The following is a 14,434-nucleotide window of genomic DNA, read 5'->3' on the forward strand; positions in this document are numbered from 1 at the left end:
AACATTTGTGATCTACATAATTCAATGAACATTTATAACACTTTCTTCGAGCACCTGGCGATCATTTGTTGCCTCAAATCTTGTTTTTTTAATGTACTTATCATGTTTTCGACGTTACGTTAACGTTACGTTCTTCCGTTGTTGTTGTGGTCGTGTCTTCAAAACCTCATTCTTTGCCGGCCGCCGGTTTTAAAAGCAGAAAATGCCCGCTTGAAAAAAGGGTCCGACCCTTTTGTATTTGGTGTATGCAGAGTCTTTCAAATGGACTCTGGTATATGGTTCTAATATGTAAAGTCAAGGACTTAGTGAGCCCCCCTTTAGGTCGGGGGAGCTCCCCCGAACCCCCCTACGAGCATATGTTAAGTGCAAGCTCTAACAACTACAGCTGTTACAATGGGGGGACACCCCCCAAACCCCCCTCCGTCGACATAGGTTTTTACCAGTGCGTTGAGGGAAGCTCCCCCAAACCCCCCCCCCCCCCGGTGGACAGTCAACTAGCCCTTCTGTGTCATACTGCTGGAGGGGGGGGGGTGCGATGGGACCATTCATATAGTTCCTTCCGACACATTTTTGTTTTGGTAATGTAATACATTGTGATTGTCCTTATTCACGGGAATCGGGCGTTTCCAGTGATATACGACACTTAAATGGATTGTCCTCATGCATTCACTTTGGAAACGCATTTTAAAATAGATGTCACGTCCTGTTAATGGGGCACGTCATCATCGCGTACATTTGGGAAAAACTCCCTAACGAGACCGGAGCAGACGGCTGGAAGTAGTTTATTTATTGGCCGCTAGGGTACAGAATGTACGTCGCTCACCCGAAATTTTCACGCTACTATAGCTAAATAGAGCTAGTTCTAGTTTGTGATTCATTTTGATACTTCAGATTTGGGCAGTAGACCAATATAACTTAGTCGTCAGTGTGGTTTTAAGCTGGAAAAACGTATTTATTTTTCTTAAAGTGCCTTTTTTGGACGGGTGTGTGCGATTGTTTTGTTTTTATGTCACGTGACCTCGACCATGTCGACACAAAATTGAAATAAACCACCCTTTTCTGTCATTATTTAGGACGGATATTTCTCTAATAAAAATATTAATATAATTGGCCAATTTCTTAGGCATATGATGTAGCGAATTCCCATGAAGATTTAAATTTAATTTAACTTAATTTCAACCAATGGGATAGCAACCACCACCGGAAGATCGCGGAGAAATCGGTAAACTCAACGGAGTTAATTCAGAAAAATACCAAAAAAAATTGTTTGTAGGATATACAATTGTTACTCTCTTTATTTCTAATCATTCACTATATACTCCCGCACACACGTGTATCTTAAGAGCCCCTCCTAAGAGGGGGGCTTATAAAGTTCAAGACTCGGGGTACTTAAGGGTTATTACGTAACCTTGCCATTTCTAAGGCAACGTATGAGACGCCCTTCTTTTTACAGTGTATACCAGTGTAAATGTTGTAAATGTCCTCGGGATGAATGTCCGGGGAACAAAGGATTATACGTCATGCTTTTTTATCTCTTAGGTACACTAGTATTGACGATCTAAGGCTTAGTCATTTAACTGACACAGTCAGTGGTCTTGTCAGGTACTTGACTTATACAAGACCCACATTTCATCGTCAAGGCGTCCCCGAGAAGAGAGATCACACATTCGATCGCGGACGGCGCTCCACAATACCGGTGGAGCTTATTCAAATTCTTATGTTTCAAAACCAGTCCAAAACCAAACCAGGCGCCTTTATCCCTCATACCCGTGCTTATCTTTAACCTTGGGTTAGTAATAATGAAGGGATTCCACTCTTTATCCCTGATCTTCGCTTCCATTTATATTTTGAATCGACCCGGGCGTGGACTTAGACCTAAATCGGCCCAAATGACATTTTTCACACATTTGACTTGCATATCAGCATTTCATCTAAGAATTTACATTCCTATATTACAATCAAATTTCTCCTAGCTAAAAGATAATTTTAGAATCATCTCGCCCCGTTTTCTTGTAAGAAAAAGATTGCAGTCTGGGTATCGATAGAGCGAATCACACGCTCAATCTTGCGGCTATTATTCACCCCGATCATTGGCTAAGCTGTAATATTCCGCAATATTCTTCTCAATTCTCATTCAACGCTCGTTTTCTTCCCGGGATCAAATTTGAGCCAGAGTCAAGCATTTAGGCGAAGGCAAAAACGTATTCCCAGTTCATAAGTACTGGGTGCCCTTGTCATGCTTGTTATCCAGGCAGTCTCTGCCAATACCGACGTCCATAGCACCGTGAGACCTCAATGTATCAACAAAATGAATATCTGTGTCCCACTTGCATTGACTTGCAGGTATATTATCGGCCCAAACATTGACCACGTAAGGATTTCAAAGTATCCGGACACGTAAGCTGACTTATAAAGAATACAATTCGATATCTATTCTGTATTGATGTTTTTCGAAAATTAAATGGAGAATTCTGATCGGAAGCAGGGAAAACTCTACACGTGGCCTCAGCGTTATAATCTCCATTTCAAATCACAAGATGGTCATTTATTATATAAACGTTGACACGAGATAGTTAAGGGGAGATTATCTCTACGACATGGCAAATCTTGCCCTAGCAGATGTGGGACATTCTTCATGCTAAATGGCGTCTTCACAAGACAAATAACCGATCGCAATCTTGAATATATACATATAAAAAACTTCATTTCCTCTCGCGCTGAGTAAATCCCCACATAACCGCCACAAGGCACCCAATAGATGATCTTAGGTCCTGAGGGTAATCGCTACTTAGAATTTATCTCACAAACATAATTGCCTCTTAATATGAAAAAGGCCATTTTTCCAACAAGATGATGATATCTCAAAAAATCTTAAGGAGCCTCGACAGCGGGATAACTCTATCCTAAAATGCCGATTAGCGATTGATCGGGGTACAATGGGTCTGACACTATCTTTTCTTTGTTAGGACCTCAGGCGTCCTGGTGAAATTGTAAGATGATATGTCGCCTGAATAAGCGATACATATGCTTATATAGCGATTAAAGAGAGATGGACCTCTTCATCTTCGCATGGTTGCTTAAAAAGTTTAGCAATGTAATGATATTATGGTTTGACATAATGATAAAATAAGATTCTAACTACCTAATGAATTCAGATATATTTTTCTTAAGAATCCTGGTTGTAAAGCAAACAAGGTGACCTGATAAAACCTTTGACACAATGACTGGCATGAAACGTTTCATCGGTGTGTCTTATGTATTAAACTGATGTCGCTTTGCTACCGAGTTGCTAACCCAGTATTAAAAACAATGCCCTAGCGGATTTTCTTCAGGTCCAAAATTTGGATAGACCAGGTTTACTCTTCAGATTTTACCGTAAATGTGTGACAGCATCATTTTATGAGCAGATAATCATGTACTTTTGGGATAAGGGCAGTGGGGACACTGAACAGTTCAAGTCACAATATTTTGTTTTCACAGAGATTCTAGCTGGTGGTAGACAAATGCTGTAAAATAGTGATCGGTATTTTGTGTTCCGTTTGACAAACTGCTTTCCAATAACAACAGTTAAAGATAAGATTTTAACTTAATACCACTTTATGTCCCAGTGTCATCTAATGATTTTGAAATTATTATCCATCAAAAACAATCATCCTCCATATCAAACTAATAATCAACGAATCCGATCGTCCGATGGCTCCAAAATTGTGACATTTAGATCTGGTGTGGCGCCTGTGGGCCCAGCCTCCAGTCCTGCGCTCGCCCTGACGCCTTTAGTGACAAGTGAAGACAATCTTTTTATACTCGGTTTCCACTCGGATGTTCGGAGGTGGCATTAGATTTATCAGGTATGGATCTATTGGTGGTTATACATTACATGTAGTTAAATTTTGGTAACATTTTGATCCAGTGAATCCTTATTGTGCATTTCCATTTCCATGTACATATACATTGTACACATACAGTATATATACAGCATGGACGAAACTTGATGGGTAAACTGCATCGTTGATGCAGATACATGTATCTTGAAAGTTACTGATTTCCCTTGTAGAGTTATCCAGAAGTATTAAGGTAGCAGGAAGGGTTGGGCGTTTGTGGTTTCTGAGTCTGAGGGGGTTGGTGTCTGTTGACTGTGCTTTAAGAGAGACCAGGCATGGCGTCAGTTTCTCTTAAAGCACAGTCAACAGGCATTTGGTCTCAGTATTTGGGTAAGTACAGAATCAAGGCAGCTCAGAGAGCAATGATTGAACGATGCTGTGGACAAGTCCAAGGATACTGCATCAGTCAAGTCCAAGGATACTGCATCAGTCACGACCAGAAAGCGTTACCACCAGCATATTCAATGTTCAGTTCTTGAAAGTTACTGATTTCCCTTGTAGAGTTATCTAGTTTAAGCATGAAGCTAACACAGCGTTTTAATACGGGGTTTGAGTTTTTTATTTGTTATTCTGCTTGGCCCGGACTGGGGCAGCCGGACTGGGCTCCTCAAGAAAACTCATGGCGTTGTCGCCTCCAGTTGACAGTGTAGTGCGGGTAGGTGGTGAACTCTCTGCACGGCCCACCGGAAGACCGTTCTGTTAAGCCACTCAGTCATAACGGCACCAAGCCACATTCCTTTCTTCAGTTGTTGCTGAAGACGGCATCAGCGTCGGCTTGCCCACAAGTTAGACTCAACCATGACTATCCACCACCTTGCGGTTTGATGTTGACACCTCAATTGTAACATTTACCTCGAAAATAACATATCATTACCCTGCAAGCAGCTGGTTAGGCTACCAGGCAACTGGTGGTTTCCCCTCGCCCACCTGCGCAGGGACCCAACCATGTGGAAATGACTTATCTCCCTGTAACCGTCATTTACATCCTCAATATTCGACCTTATTTATCCCATATCACTTTTGTGACGTACATGTACCAGTAAATCGAATTCAGGGTTCAGGTCCACCCTGATTTGACACCAACAGGTCTGTGCATTGCAATGGCGATTGCATTTAAGCATACACTTGCTATATAATGCCATGCATGCCACAGCATTGTCGCCGTTTTTATCTTGCCTCTCATTATGACAAGTCAATCTCTTCACCCCTGAGCTATTTCTCGTTTATTTCAACTTTACTTTGAAAATCCTGCGTAGTCTCTACATCTGAGAAATACACCCAGAAATTTCAGTAAACCACTAATGAAACCGACAATTTCAGGATCGTAGAGATGAGCTTTTCGCGCATGTTCACCCCGACTCTGCCTTAAGCGACACATTCTATCTCTTAAAGCACCAATCTCTCATCCATAATTACCCTTTATTATCATGTTGAACATAAAAACACCCCAGGTGACTTTTAATTAAAATATTACAATAAACAGGAGGATGTTTCAATTGTCGGACAGGCGACATAGGGAGAAACATATGCACGCATGGTTGGCGACAGTTATATCAAATCACAATATCTTTTTTGAATATAAAACATGACTTGGAATCACGTTAGTAGAAAATGAAACGTTTTTTGCATTTATCCCCGAGGCAGCTCCGGGGGGCAGAATCACGAGATCGGTGTTGGGTCTCTCGATAAACATCCCATGCATCTTAAACGCTTGAAGAGGCCGTTTGAAATCTCCAGTTTTGTGTCACGAAACTCTAAAGAAGTGACTGCTCAATGTTCCCAATTGTTTTTACCTGCTCTACTGTTTCAACACACTCTGAATAACGGTTCTTTTTGGAGGGGGGGGGGGGGGGCATTGAAAGGTCAAACAGGCTAGTCGGTCAAGGGTATGGGTGTGCACTGGCAAACACCCACTAGCCAAGGCGGCTCAAGTCCATCCGTGATCACAACATAAGTTCGCCGACGGAGTGAGAGCTTTGGGCGTAACGTGAACATGATCAGACATCTTACAGAGACGACCAGAATACTGGTGCATTCGAAAACTAACTCTGCCATGTCCGCAAAGACAACGGCCATTGCACGATTTCTTTTGAAGTCTGGGTGGCATCTCATTAAATCTCCTCACGCAATGTATGAGCGGATTGTATTATTCATACGCGCGTGGGATATCTGAATCTTTGGATGGTGGCACGACATTGTAAGAGACGCCTCCAGAAAAAGCGACTGGTGTCTTCATTCAAATATGTAAAAGATTGATGGCGGACTTGAAAGGAATCATGACTTATCAATCTGAGCCTATTTGCCTTGTATTACAGTAAAAAGAAGCTGGGAGCGCATCAATCAACTGAATATTGTCTTTTGTCACTATCAAGCAGTAGATTGTGTTGAAGAAGAGCAAGGCTTATCTCAAAGCACCGGATGAAATGTTACATCTTTTAACACCAAAATGTTACATCTGTGGCATATCTACAGGCAATTGTTTAATTGCGATATTCTCGATTCGCTTTATTAGGTATTGCATGATTAATGATGCAACAATGGAGGTGCTGTAAAGGGTTGTGCAATTTATGCATTTTAAGTGCAGAAAATTTATTTTGAAATATGGATCAGCACGTCGCCGTTGCTGTGTACTCATAATCATTCCCCATCTCAGGCGCGGTCGAGCGAGGCCCAAGTCATGTTAGTGTCTGTTGTGTCCTCTTCCTTATTGTTGTCTTCCCGGCACACCCGATGCCGTAAGCGTATACCTGCATCCCCAAAAGCCAGTTGCTGTCACTTCTCCTGCATGGACATGCCGCACTGACTTGCCAGATCTGAAAACAATGATGTATACTAACGATTCCAGATGTTTTGTTGCATTGCTTCAGTTCCATCTTTCTCCTTCAGGAGTCTGTGACGGCACGACACTCAGGATTCCATGAGGATTACTGAAAAGCAACTAACCCTCTATCATTAGCTCAACAGCTGGAATTCCGCAGCGCCAGGAAGTCAACTGAGAATACCTCCCCTCCCCGCATGCAGCTGCGTGCGGAGGTTCCGTTGATGCAGGGAATTTGAATGACCGGACATTTTCTGCACATTATGAACAGCTAGCGGCCATTTTGACACCTTGGCCAGCTACTCTTAGACTCTTCTCACGCCTCATTTGAGCTTCAAATTATCACATTTCTGGCTGTTATAACCGCGTTTTGTGCGGGTGTTAAAATTATAGGTGTGGATTCCCGAGCATCTTGCGACTTCGCGCGTCGCCCATTGTCGTGCGGTCATCTATATCAAAAGTCGGGGGCTCATTGCTAAGGGGGACTGTTGCAGTGTAATAAAATCCCATCAAACTACAATGGTGGCCAATTCTACATGCTATAGGATAGCCACTATTTACTGTATGCCATCAAAATCACTTCATATTCGCATGATTTACGCACGGCCAATTTGTCGCATGGCCGACCGCCAATCCCAGCTGCCCGACTATCATTAGACTCCCATGAAAAGAACTCATCATACTCTATAACATAAACTTATTTTTTTTCACAAACATTCTTTCAAAGTGACTCTACTGGTAAATTTCTTCTGAATGAGGCATTTTCATGAGTTGACTTCGTGATAAGTTGGAAGAAATAGGCGGTCTTAGTCAAAGGGCGTTATTATCCGGTGTGCATGCCCCCTGACAATGAATAATTGCCCTTAACCAAAGCCGCATCCGCTCCTGGGTTTACTCCATAGTTTCACCAAGCTCCGTCTTTCACTTCAATCCGGACAAATCCAGATTTATAGCCACCCGGTCATTACACACACCAACCAATTGAGTGGCTTTGTTTAGGCTCATCCAAGTCAAGTTCGAGACTATTCTGAAGTGAGGATTTGATCCTCGCGGTCTTAGGGGCAAGAATCCGAGAGGATAGCCTGGAAATTTATGACCCTTAATTGTAATTTAAGGGCTCAGGTCGCGGACATTTAAAATCACAAAGGTTCTTCCTAGTGGACATTTGGTTAATGGTTTCAGTCACAATTACTCTTCAGAAGTCGGCATCGCATTTTAAGCTTTAAATCCGAATCGAAGACAAATTGAGACGCGGGATGACCAATGATGAAAAATCACCTCGGATGTGGTTTTATTATGGTAATTAGGAGCAATTTGGACATCATTAGCTGCAGAGGTCTTCAGGGGAGTCAATGGTTGTTGCGATTTCTGCTGATGTAGCTAACGTCTTGGCTAAACCGTCATGTTTTTTACGTTCATGATCACTTCTCGCATATATGATTTGGATGAGTGGCGGGCCTTTATGCAAGTCATGACTCAAACATTCGATCATAAAATTGTTTTTGAGCTTTTAAAAATGTTTTTCCATCAACACAGATAGTCCAGAGGTTCTTTGATATCACGGGCAGATTTCGAAAATCAACGTTCTTCAAATTTTCGCCAGTATACACTGTTAGATCACCATCAGAAGCATTTACTTCAAAGTGTACATTGAACATGTTCATGTTCCTGTGGTTTGTAATGATAGAAAACTAAAAATGTTCAAAGTCTAACATTAATCAACGGCAAATCTGAATTTATCTACACCTCGTCTTATATGCATGCAGATGTCGTGTTGTGCCATTTTCTCCATAGCCATCATTATGTTGACCAAAAGCAAACTTTGATATTCCATGATGCGCTGGATAGTTTGCTTAACTTATTATTTCGAAATTAATGTGACATTGATACGTTTCACCAATAATGTGATCACAATGGGTGATCTAATTCATCATTTTAAATATTTCATCTTGGCTTTGGGGTTTGAGTCGGTATATTTTTCGTCATGTATGCCTGCAGTGCGGGGATTCATGTAACATACTACGTAAGCGCTTTTAATCTCTGAGGTATGTACAGTCATGGCGATACCTTAATCCATCACCATACGATAGGGATACTTTTTCCAGGGGGAAGATTTCCAACTGCTACACCGAGTAATATTCCTGTTCAGTTCCCACGAAAATTAGTGGTGGGCCTCATTCGTATAGGTCTCATTTTCCATTAAGATTGAATAGTTACCGTTGTGTTTAGCAAGCCTTGGCAACAGTGTCCAACACCCCGCCTCAGTGTCTCGCAACCAAAATACAATCACATAATAAAACTTTGATTAATGATCGTTTAGATTTTTAAAATAAAATTAATTGCAGCGAATTAGCCATGATAAAGTACCTCCTTTGAAAATAACAAGTTAATGTGGTACGTCATGCATATCTAAACCAATGAATGCCATATTTTGATTCAGTGCGGCATGACGTCCCGTGTCCATTACATATCCCGACCGCAGTCTTTAGATTTCTACAGACGATTATGTTGTTTATTGTCTTATTCAGCTAGCTTTTATATCGAGATAGGTGATGAATGGACCTCGTATAATGAAAGAATACAAGTACGGGTCCAGTCTTAAATAATTCTACTCAAGGTTGATGCTTTATCAATCACGGTAAATTACAGCGTGACAATGCACATGCTTCTCACCCGGAAGTGCTTGATGAAACACTCGGAAATGGGTACAGTTCACAACATGATCCCCTTACAATTAACGGCCAATGTATCGTAAAAGGTTGCTATATTAGCCAAAGGTTTGAAATAGAACTGTCTTAATTGATTAATTATTGGTATTTTAGCATTGTAAGTGCGTGATTGACCATATTCTAATAGTCTCAAAACAACTGATTTTGGTTTCATTAGTGGCGTGGGAGCACGTGCTTAATAATCCATGCAATCAAATGGGAGAAAATGCGCTGGTTTTATCCTACAAGATTGATTTTATGATGTTATTTGTTAATAATGGACGATATTTACATTTTTATGAACACACTGGTTAGATGAAGTTAATGCTATTTGACCAGTCGTGGATTTATGAGTCTGAAATAAACGGGTAGTGCATTCAATGTATTCCTAATGTATTCTATAAAGGTAATGGAATGAGATGGATTTTAATCGTGTAACACTCATAAGGCAGCCAAAACTGCAATTTGTCACTTGTGTGAATGACTGGGTCTCCGCTGCAGCCACATGAAGCCATAGCTTGCATGTAACTCTGCGGGATCGTAATCATCTTTTCCAATTTCAAATAATCATATCAGGCACTTCGTTAGGTGTCCATCTTCCAGCTACATAAACTCAAATATTCAATTTAATTTTTTTTAAATTCCTTTTCCCTTCTAGCTTTGTCACGAGTTGTCTATCCCCCATCGTCAAGAACAGCATTGGGATACATTCGCATGAATGATGATGCATAGTTTTTCTTCCGGTTTTTGCGTCTTTCACAGCTGATAATTGATATGGTTTGGGTTCTATCTCGGGTCAGTAGACGATGTGAATAGGGTCTTTAAGTGAAACTGTTGTCAGCGTCGAGGGCTGATGGCGAATGGGAAAACTGAACTAGTCGTATACATGTACCACCTGAATATATGTTGCTCTTTAAAAAGATCATGCAGTCCCAATTTTGATCCCCATCGTCAGCGTGACTTTCCAGAAATGTCTCTTTCCCTTGTATGCTACTCCAGCCATGTGGTCGGAAATGCCCAGTCCGTAGATTGAACAGCTCGTCTATAGTGAGCATCTGAGTTCTCCTGGTGAAAAGATTCAGGAAAGAGAGTCAAAGTCTAAAGTCGGATGAAAAGGACTGCAGAAGCTTGTTGACATCAGACTATAAGCCCAATGCTTTATTCTATAACATGTGGATGATTATCCCCCCCCGCAAAAAAAATATGTTTTGAATGGTTTTCGTATGGCTGACATCTTGCAGAACCCTTAATATCGCCATTATCTGTCGTCTATTTGATTAGACCAAAATCAAGGTTATAATGTGATGAATCAACATGACGAATGCGGTGCCTCGGAATTGAGACTTCAGTTCTTTTTTTCAAGTTAAATTCTCAATGAAACATTATGAAAAAAAATAAATCCAGGGTATCCAACTAAACTTTAAGCTAATTATAAAAAGACTTACTAAAAAACCCATCCAGGGTTCACCAACGCTTAAATTGAAGATTATGAGATTTAATTTGCGACGACACTTGACTGCGATTTAATGTTTTGATGTTAACTTGTCAATCCGGATTAACCATGGTATGTTTTTTCACAAGTTTTATTCGTACAAGTTGAATAATTCCAGAGTCACGATTATCAGGGTTTTGATTTCACGATAGCTTACGGAGTCATCCTCAGAATCCAGGCACCATGTCTGACACATTGTCAGCCGAGCAATATCGCAAAAGCACCACTAATCTCTACTCAAGAAAAAAATGTTACAGCATGAGGGTTACAAACAATTGGACTTGAGCAGTTATTACCGTGAGCCCCGTACAAATCACTTCAAGATGGCCACCGCGACCGAGGAGAAGGAGACAAATGCCAAGGCAGCTTTACTGCAGGCGCCCCGTGGTCGTACGTCATGTCCTATCTGGTCGATGATCTGAGATCAGCGGAACACCAGGAGCTCGAGATCCCGACCACCTCAGCTCGAGTAGCATTCGATCATTATTTACCAGCTAACTCACCCAATGCTTGTGATTTATTGCCCCATTCCAAAATATTAATTGCAGTTGATATTAGTTGGAAACAAATTGGCAATAATTTAAGGAGATAATATCGTTGGTCCGCATGATTAAGCTTTTATCAAGCTGTTTCTAATGGGAGGTTTAGCGCTAAAGCATTGATGTTGATCCCGAATCATAATGATGTCTCGTTACGTTATGGCGAATAAAGAGATCTCGGGAATTGTGATAGATCACATACATGAAGACCATCCCACATCATCAGCCTCGCGTCCAGGAAGAGAATCATGGATCTGCAACTGACCGGTGTTGCATTGACGCTGTTGTTGTTGGTGATGAACGCTTACGGCAACTTCCGGCAACTTCCTGATGGTGGCACTGACGGATGTAATTAAGATTGCATCCGTTTATATATCGCATATCAGAGGCTTGTACTCATTTGGAGTTTGTATGAATGAAACTACGGGGATGCCTCTTTCGTTCATGGCTCAACCGCAGTGCCACTCAATGCAAAAATTCGCCTGGACCGGAAGTATGATGGTCCCGAGAGCGAGATTATTCGGCACTGTCTGGGCTGCGATCAACGTGGCAAGTCCCGCTGCATAAAGTAATTGAACAAAGCCAACATTTGCTGCTTCTGCAGTACCGTTTTTTAATAGCGAGAACGACCAGAAGAACCCAGCTTGAGTAATATCGTAAACTTTGGTTACAGTTTCTTCACCAGACATCTTCTGCTTAATCTCGCTCATAAACACTACAGGACTATTAGACAGGGTCATAAGAAACGAAAGCAATCTTCACACAGAACTGTAACATAAATCCTGCCCCTGCGCATCATCAAACTCTTGTTCATCGTCACGGGCAGTTATCCGTGATATGGTACCATCTGTACATCATTTTGACTCTATTCTCGGACACTTCGCGCCTTCAAAATTCTTCTGATCACCTTGAAGATGAATGGGACAATATTAAGAACTATCCTCTAATTAAGTCTTCGGCCGATTTCGCCCTTGGTCACTCAAATGATGTGTTAATTATCATCCATCGTATAGATGATTAAGTTTTCAACAAAGCCGTAAATTCTAGCAGAGGATTTCCAGTGGCCATTTTCTCAAGAAGCAGATTCTAAGACGACGATAAACACTTAGTTAATCTGCATGCGATTTGCATACATTTCACATGATTCTTGACCTTCGATCAGTATAGTCACATTTTGTTTCTTGACTGACATTTCTCTTCCTTGAAACATGGCACAAAAGTTATAAAACGCAGTACTGTAATGAATATGACCGTGATGCACATTGAATATATCGGTGGCAAATTAAGTCTTTAATATGGATATGGAGAGAGGAATTACTTGGGCATCAAGTATAAGTGACCATGGCTTTCGTAATGGCGCCATGTGAATCATTGAGATACTAATAATGGCATGGCCAATATTATCACCAAATAATGATGAGACAGGGATCATTATAAAAGTGGACACACGATCTGAGTCCGTATCAGCTATTGATGATACTTCATAAAAGCCAATTAATCAATCAAAGATCAATCATAACTATTGACCTTAGAGAGCAACGCCAGTCTTCATTGGACCACTGATGCAATTGTGTTGATCGAAAATTGTCCTGTCCGTGTTATCAATTAGTAGGGGAATCAGTGTCATAGTTATCGAAGCGCTGGGCTCATCTCCCAGGCGGACATGGGTGCGACTCTCAGAAGGATATCCATTGTCCATTGTCCATTGTCCATTGTGGTAAGGCTCTTGAATTACATGCAGAGTATTGCACACGACTAATAAGATCGCGATACAAAAACTTAGCTAATAGTGCCTAGTGATAAATCCACGGGAAAGTGTGTATATTTCTCTTGTTTCAGATGTTTTTCAGGCGAATAAACATGGGATATACATGTAACTTGAAAATCGGGTGTGAAAATGGTGAAAAAATACTCAGGGTCACAAACAAAACGGATCAAGACGTTTAAGCTGCTCGGTTTGTTCGTATTGAAGATGTTAATAACGTCATTATCGCCCGGCCCTGATTCATACAAATGCCACAACAACTTTTTACAAAAGATATAATCAGATTTTGAGATTGAGCACCTCTCAACAAGGCTTCAATCACCACAAGTGTTAAATCCCTTTCACCTCGCTGATTCTCTTTGCTACAGGCGACATAATAGAGGCTCAAGGGAAATCGTGTGCGAAATATCGCTGTCTTAATTTCTTTTGAATTTTATTCCTCGCCAGCTTGAAATCAAACTTTCTGCTAATGAGCAGTTTTTATAAGAAAAATAAGCCCTTTATTACGTCACGTGGCCATTGACTGATGCCCCTTATGCTAAGAACAAGCCAATCGACCACAAATTTCTCAATATTTATTGTAATTGAGTTTGGCTAATCACAGAGCGGAATAAACATATCAAACAGAATTCTGATGGACATTAAAAGCATCCACTCGGGCATTATAATCATTTCATTCGTATTTCTAGTTTCCCATATGCCCTTTATGAAATGAATATTTTCGGAAAAGAATGTTACAACAACATCAACGCTTGGCAAGAGATTCAATTCTTGACTTTACTTTCTTCGTCGTATGTGTAGTAATACAGTAAATGTTCACCATTTTTTGGGAGGGGGGGGGGGGGATGATGCAGCCATGACCAATGTTATGCAATCACTGATAACATACTGAATCGTGGGAGACGAAAACCCTTCACAGGAAGATGTCATCGAATTGAGTGAATCGTCCTCGTGGTTTGAACAGACGAGTGAAGCTGGCCGGCAACATGGTTACTTAGGAATCACCATATCTTGATCGGGATCTGATATTCCATAGAAATGACCATTTGAACATAGTAAACACCCCTTTACTGTTGAGAACGTATTCAAACAAAGTGACGTCTACAATCAAACGAAAACCATGGGGCTACCTTTTCGTACTCTTCCTGATTTGGCTCAACACTTGCCAAAAACGTGCTTTAATACGGACTGAATTTTTTAGTGGCGCAGGCTCTTTTTCAATGACGGCCAG

This window comes from Lineus longissimus, chromosome 6, assembly GCF_910592395.1.
Source record: "Lineus longissimus chromosome 6, tnLinLong1.2, whole genome shotgun sequence".
Lineage (NCBI taxonomy): Eukaryota > Metazoa > Nemertea > Pilidiophora > Heteronemertea > Lineidae > Lineus > Lineus longissimus.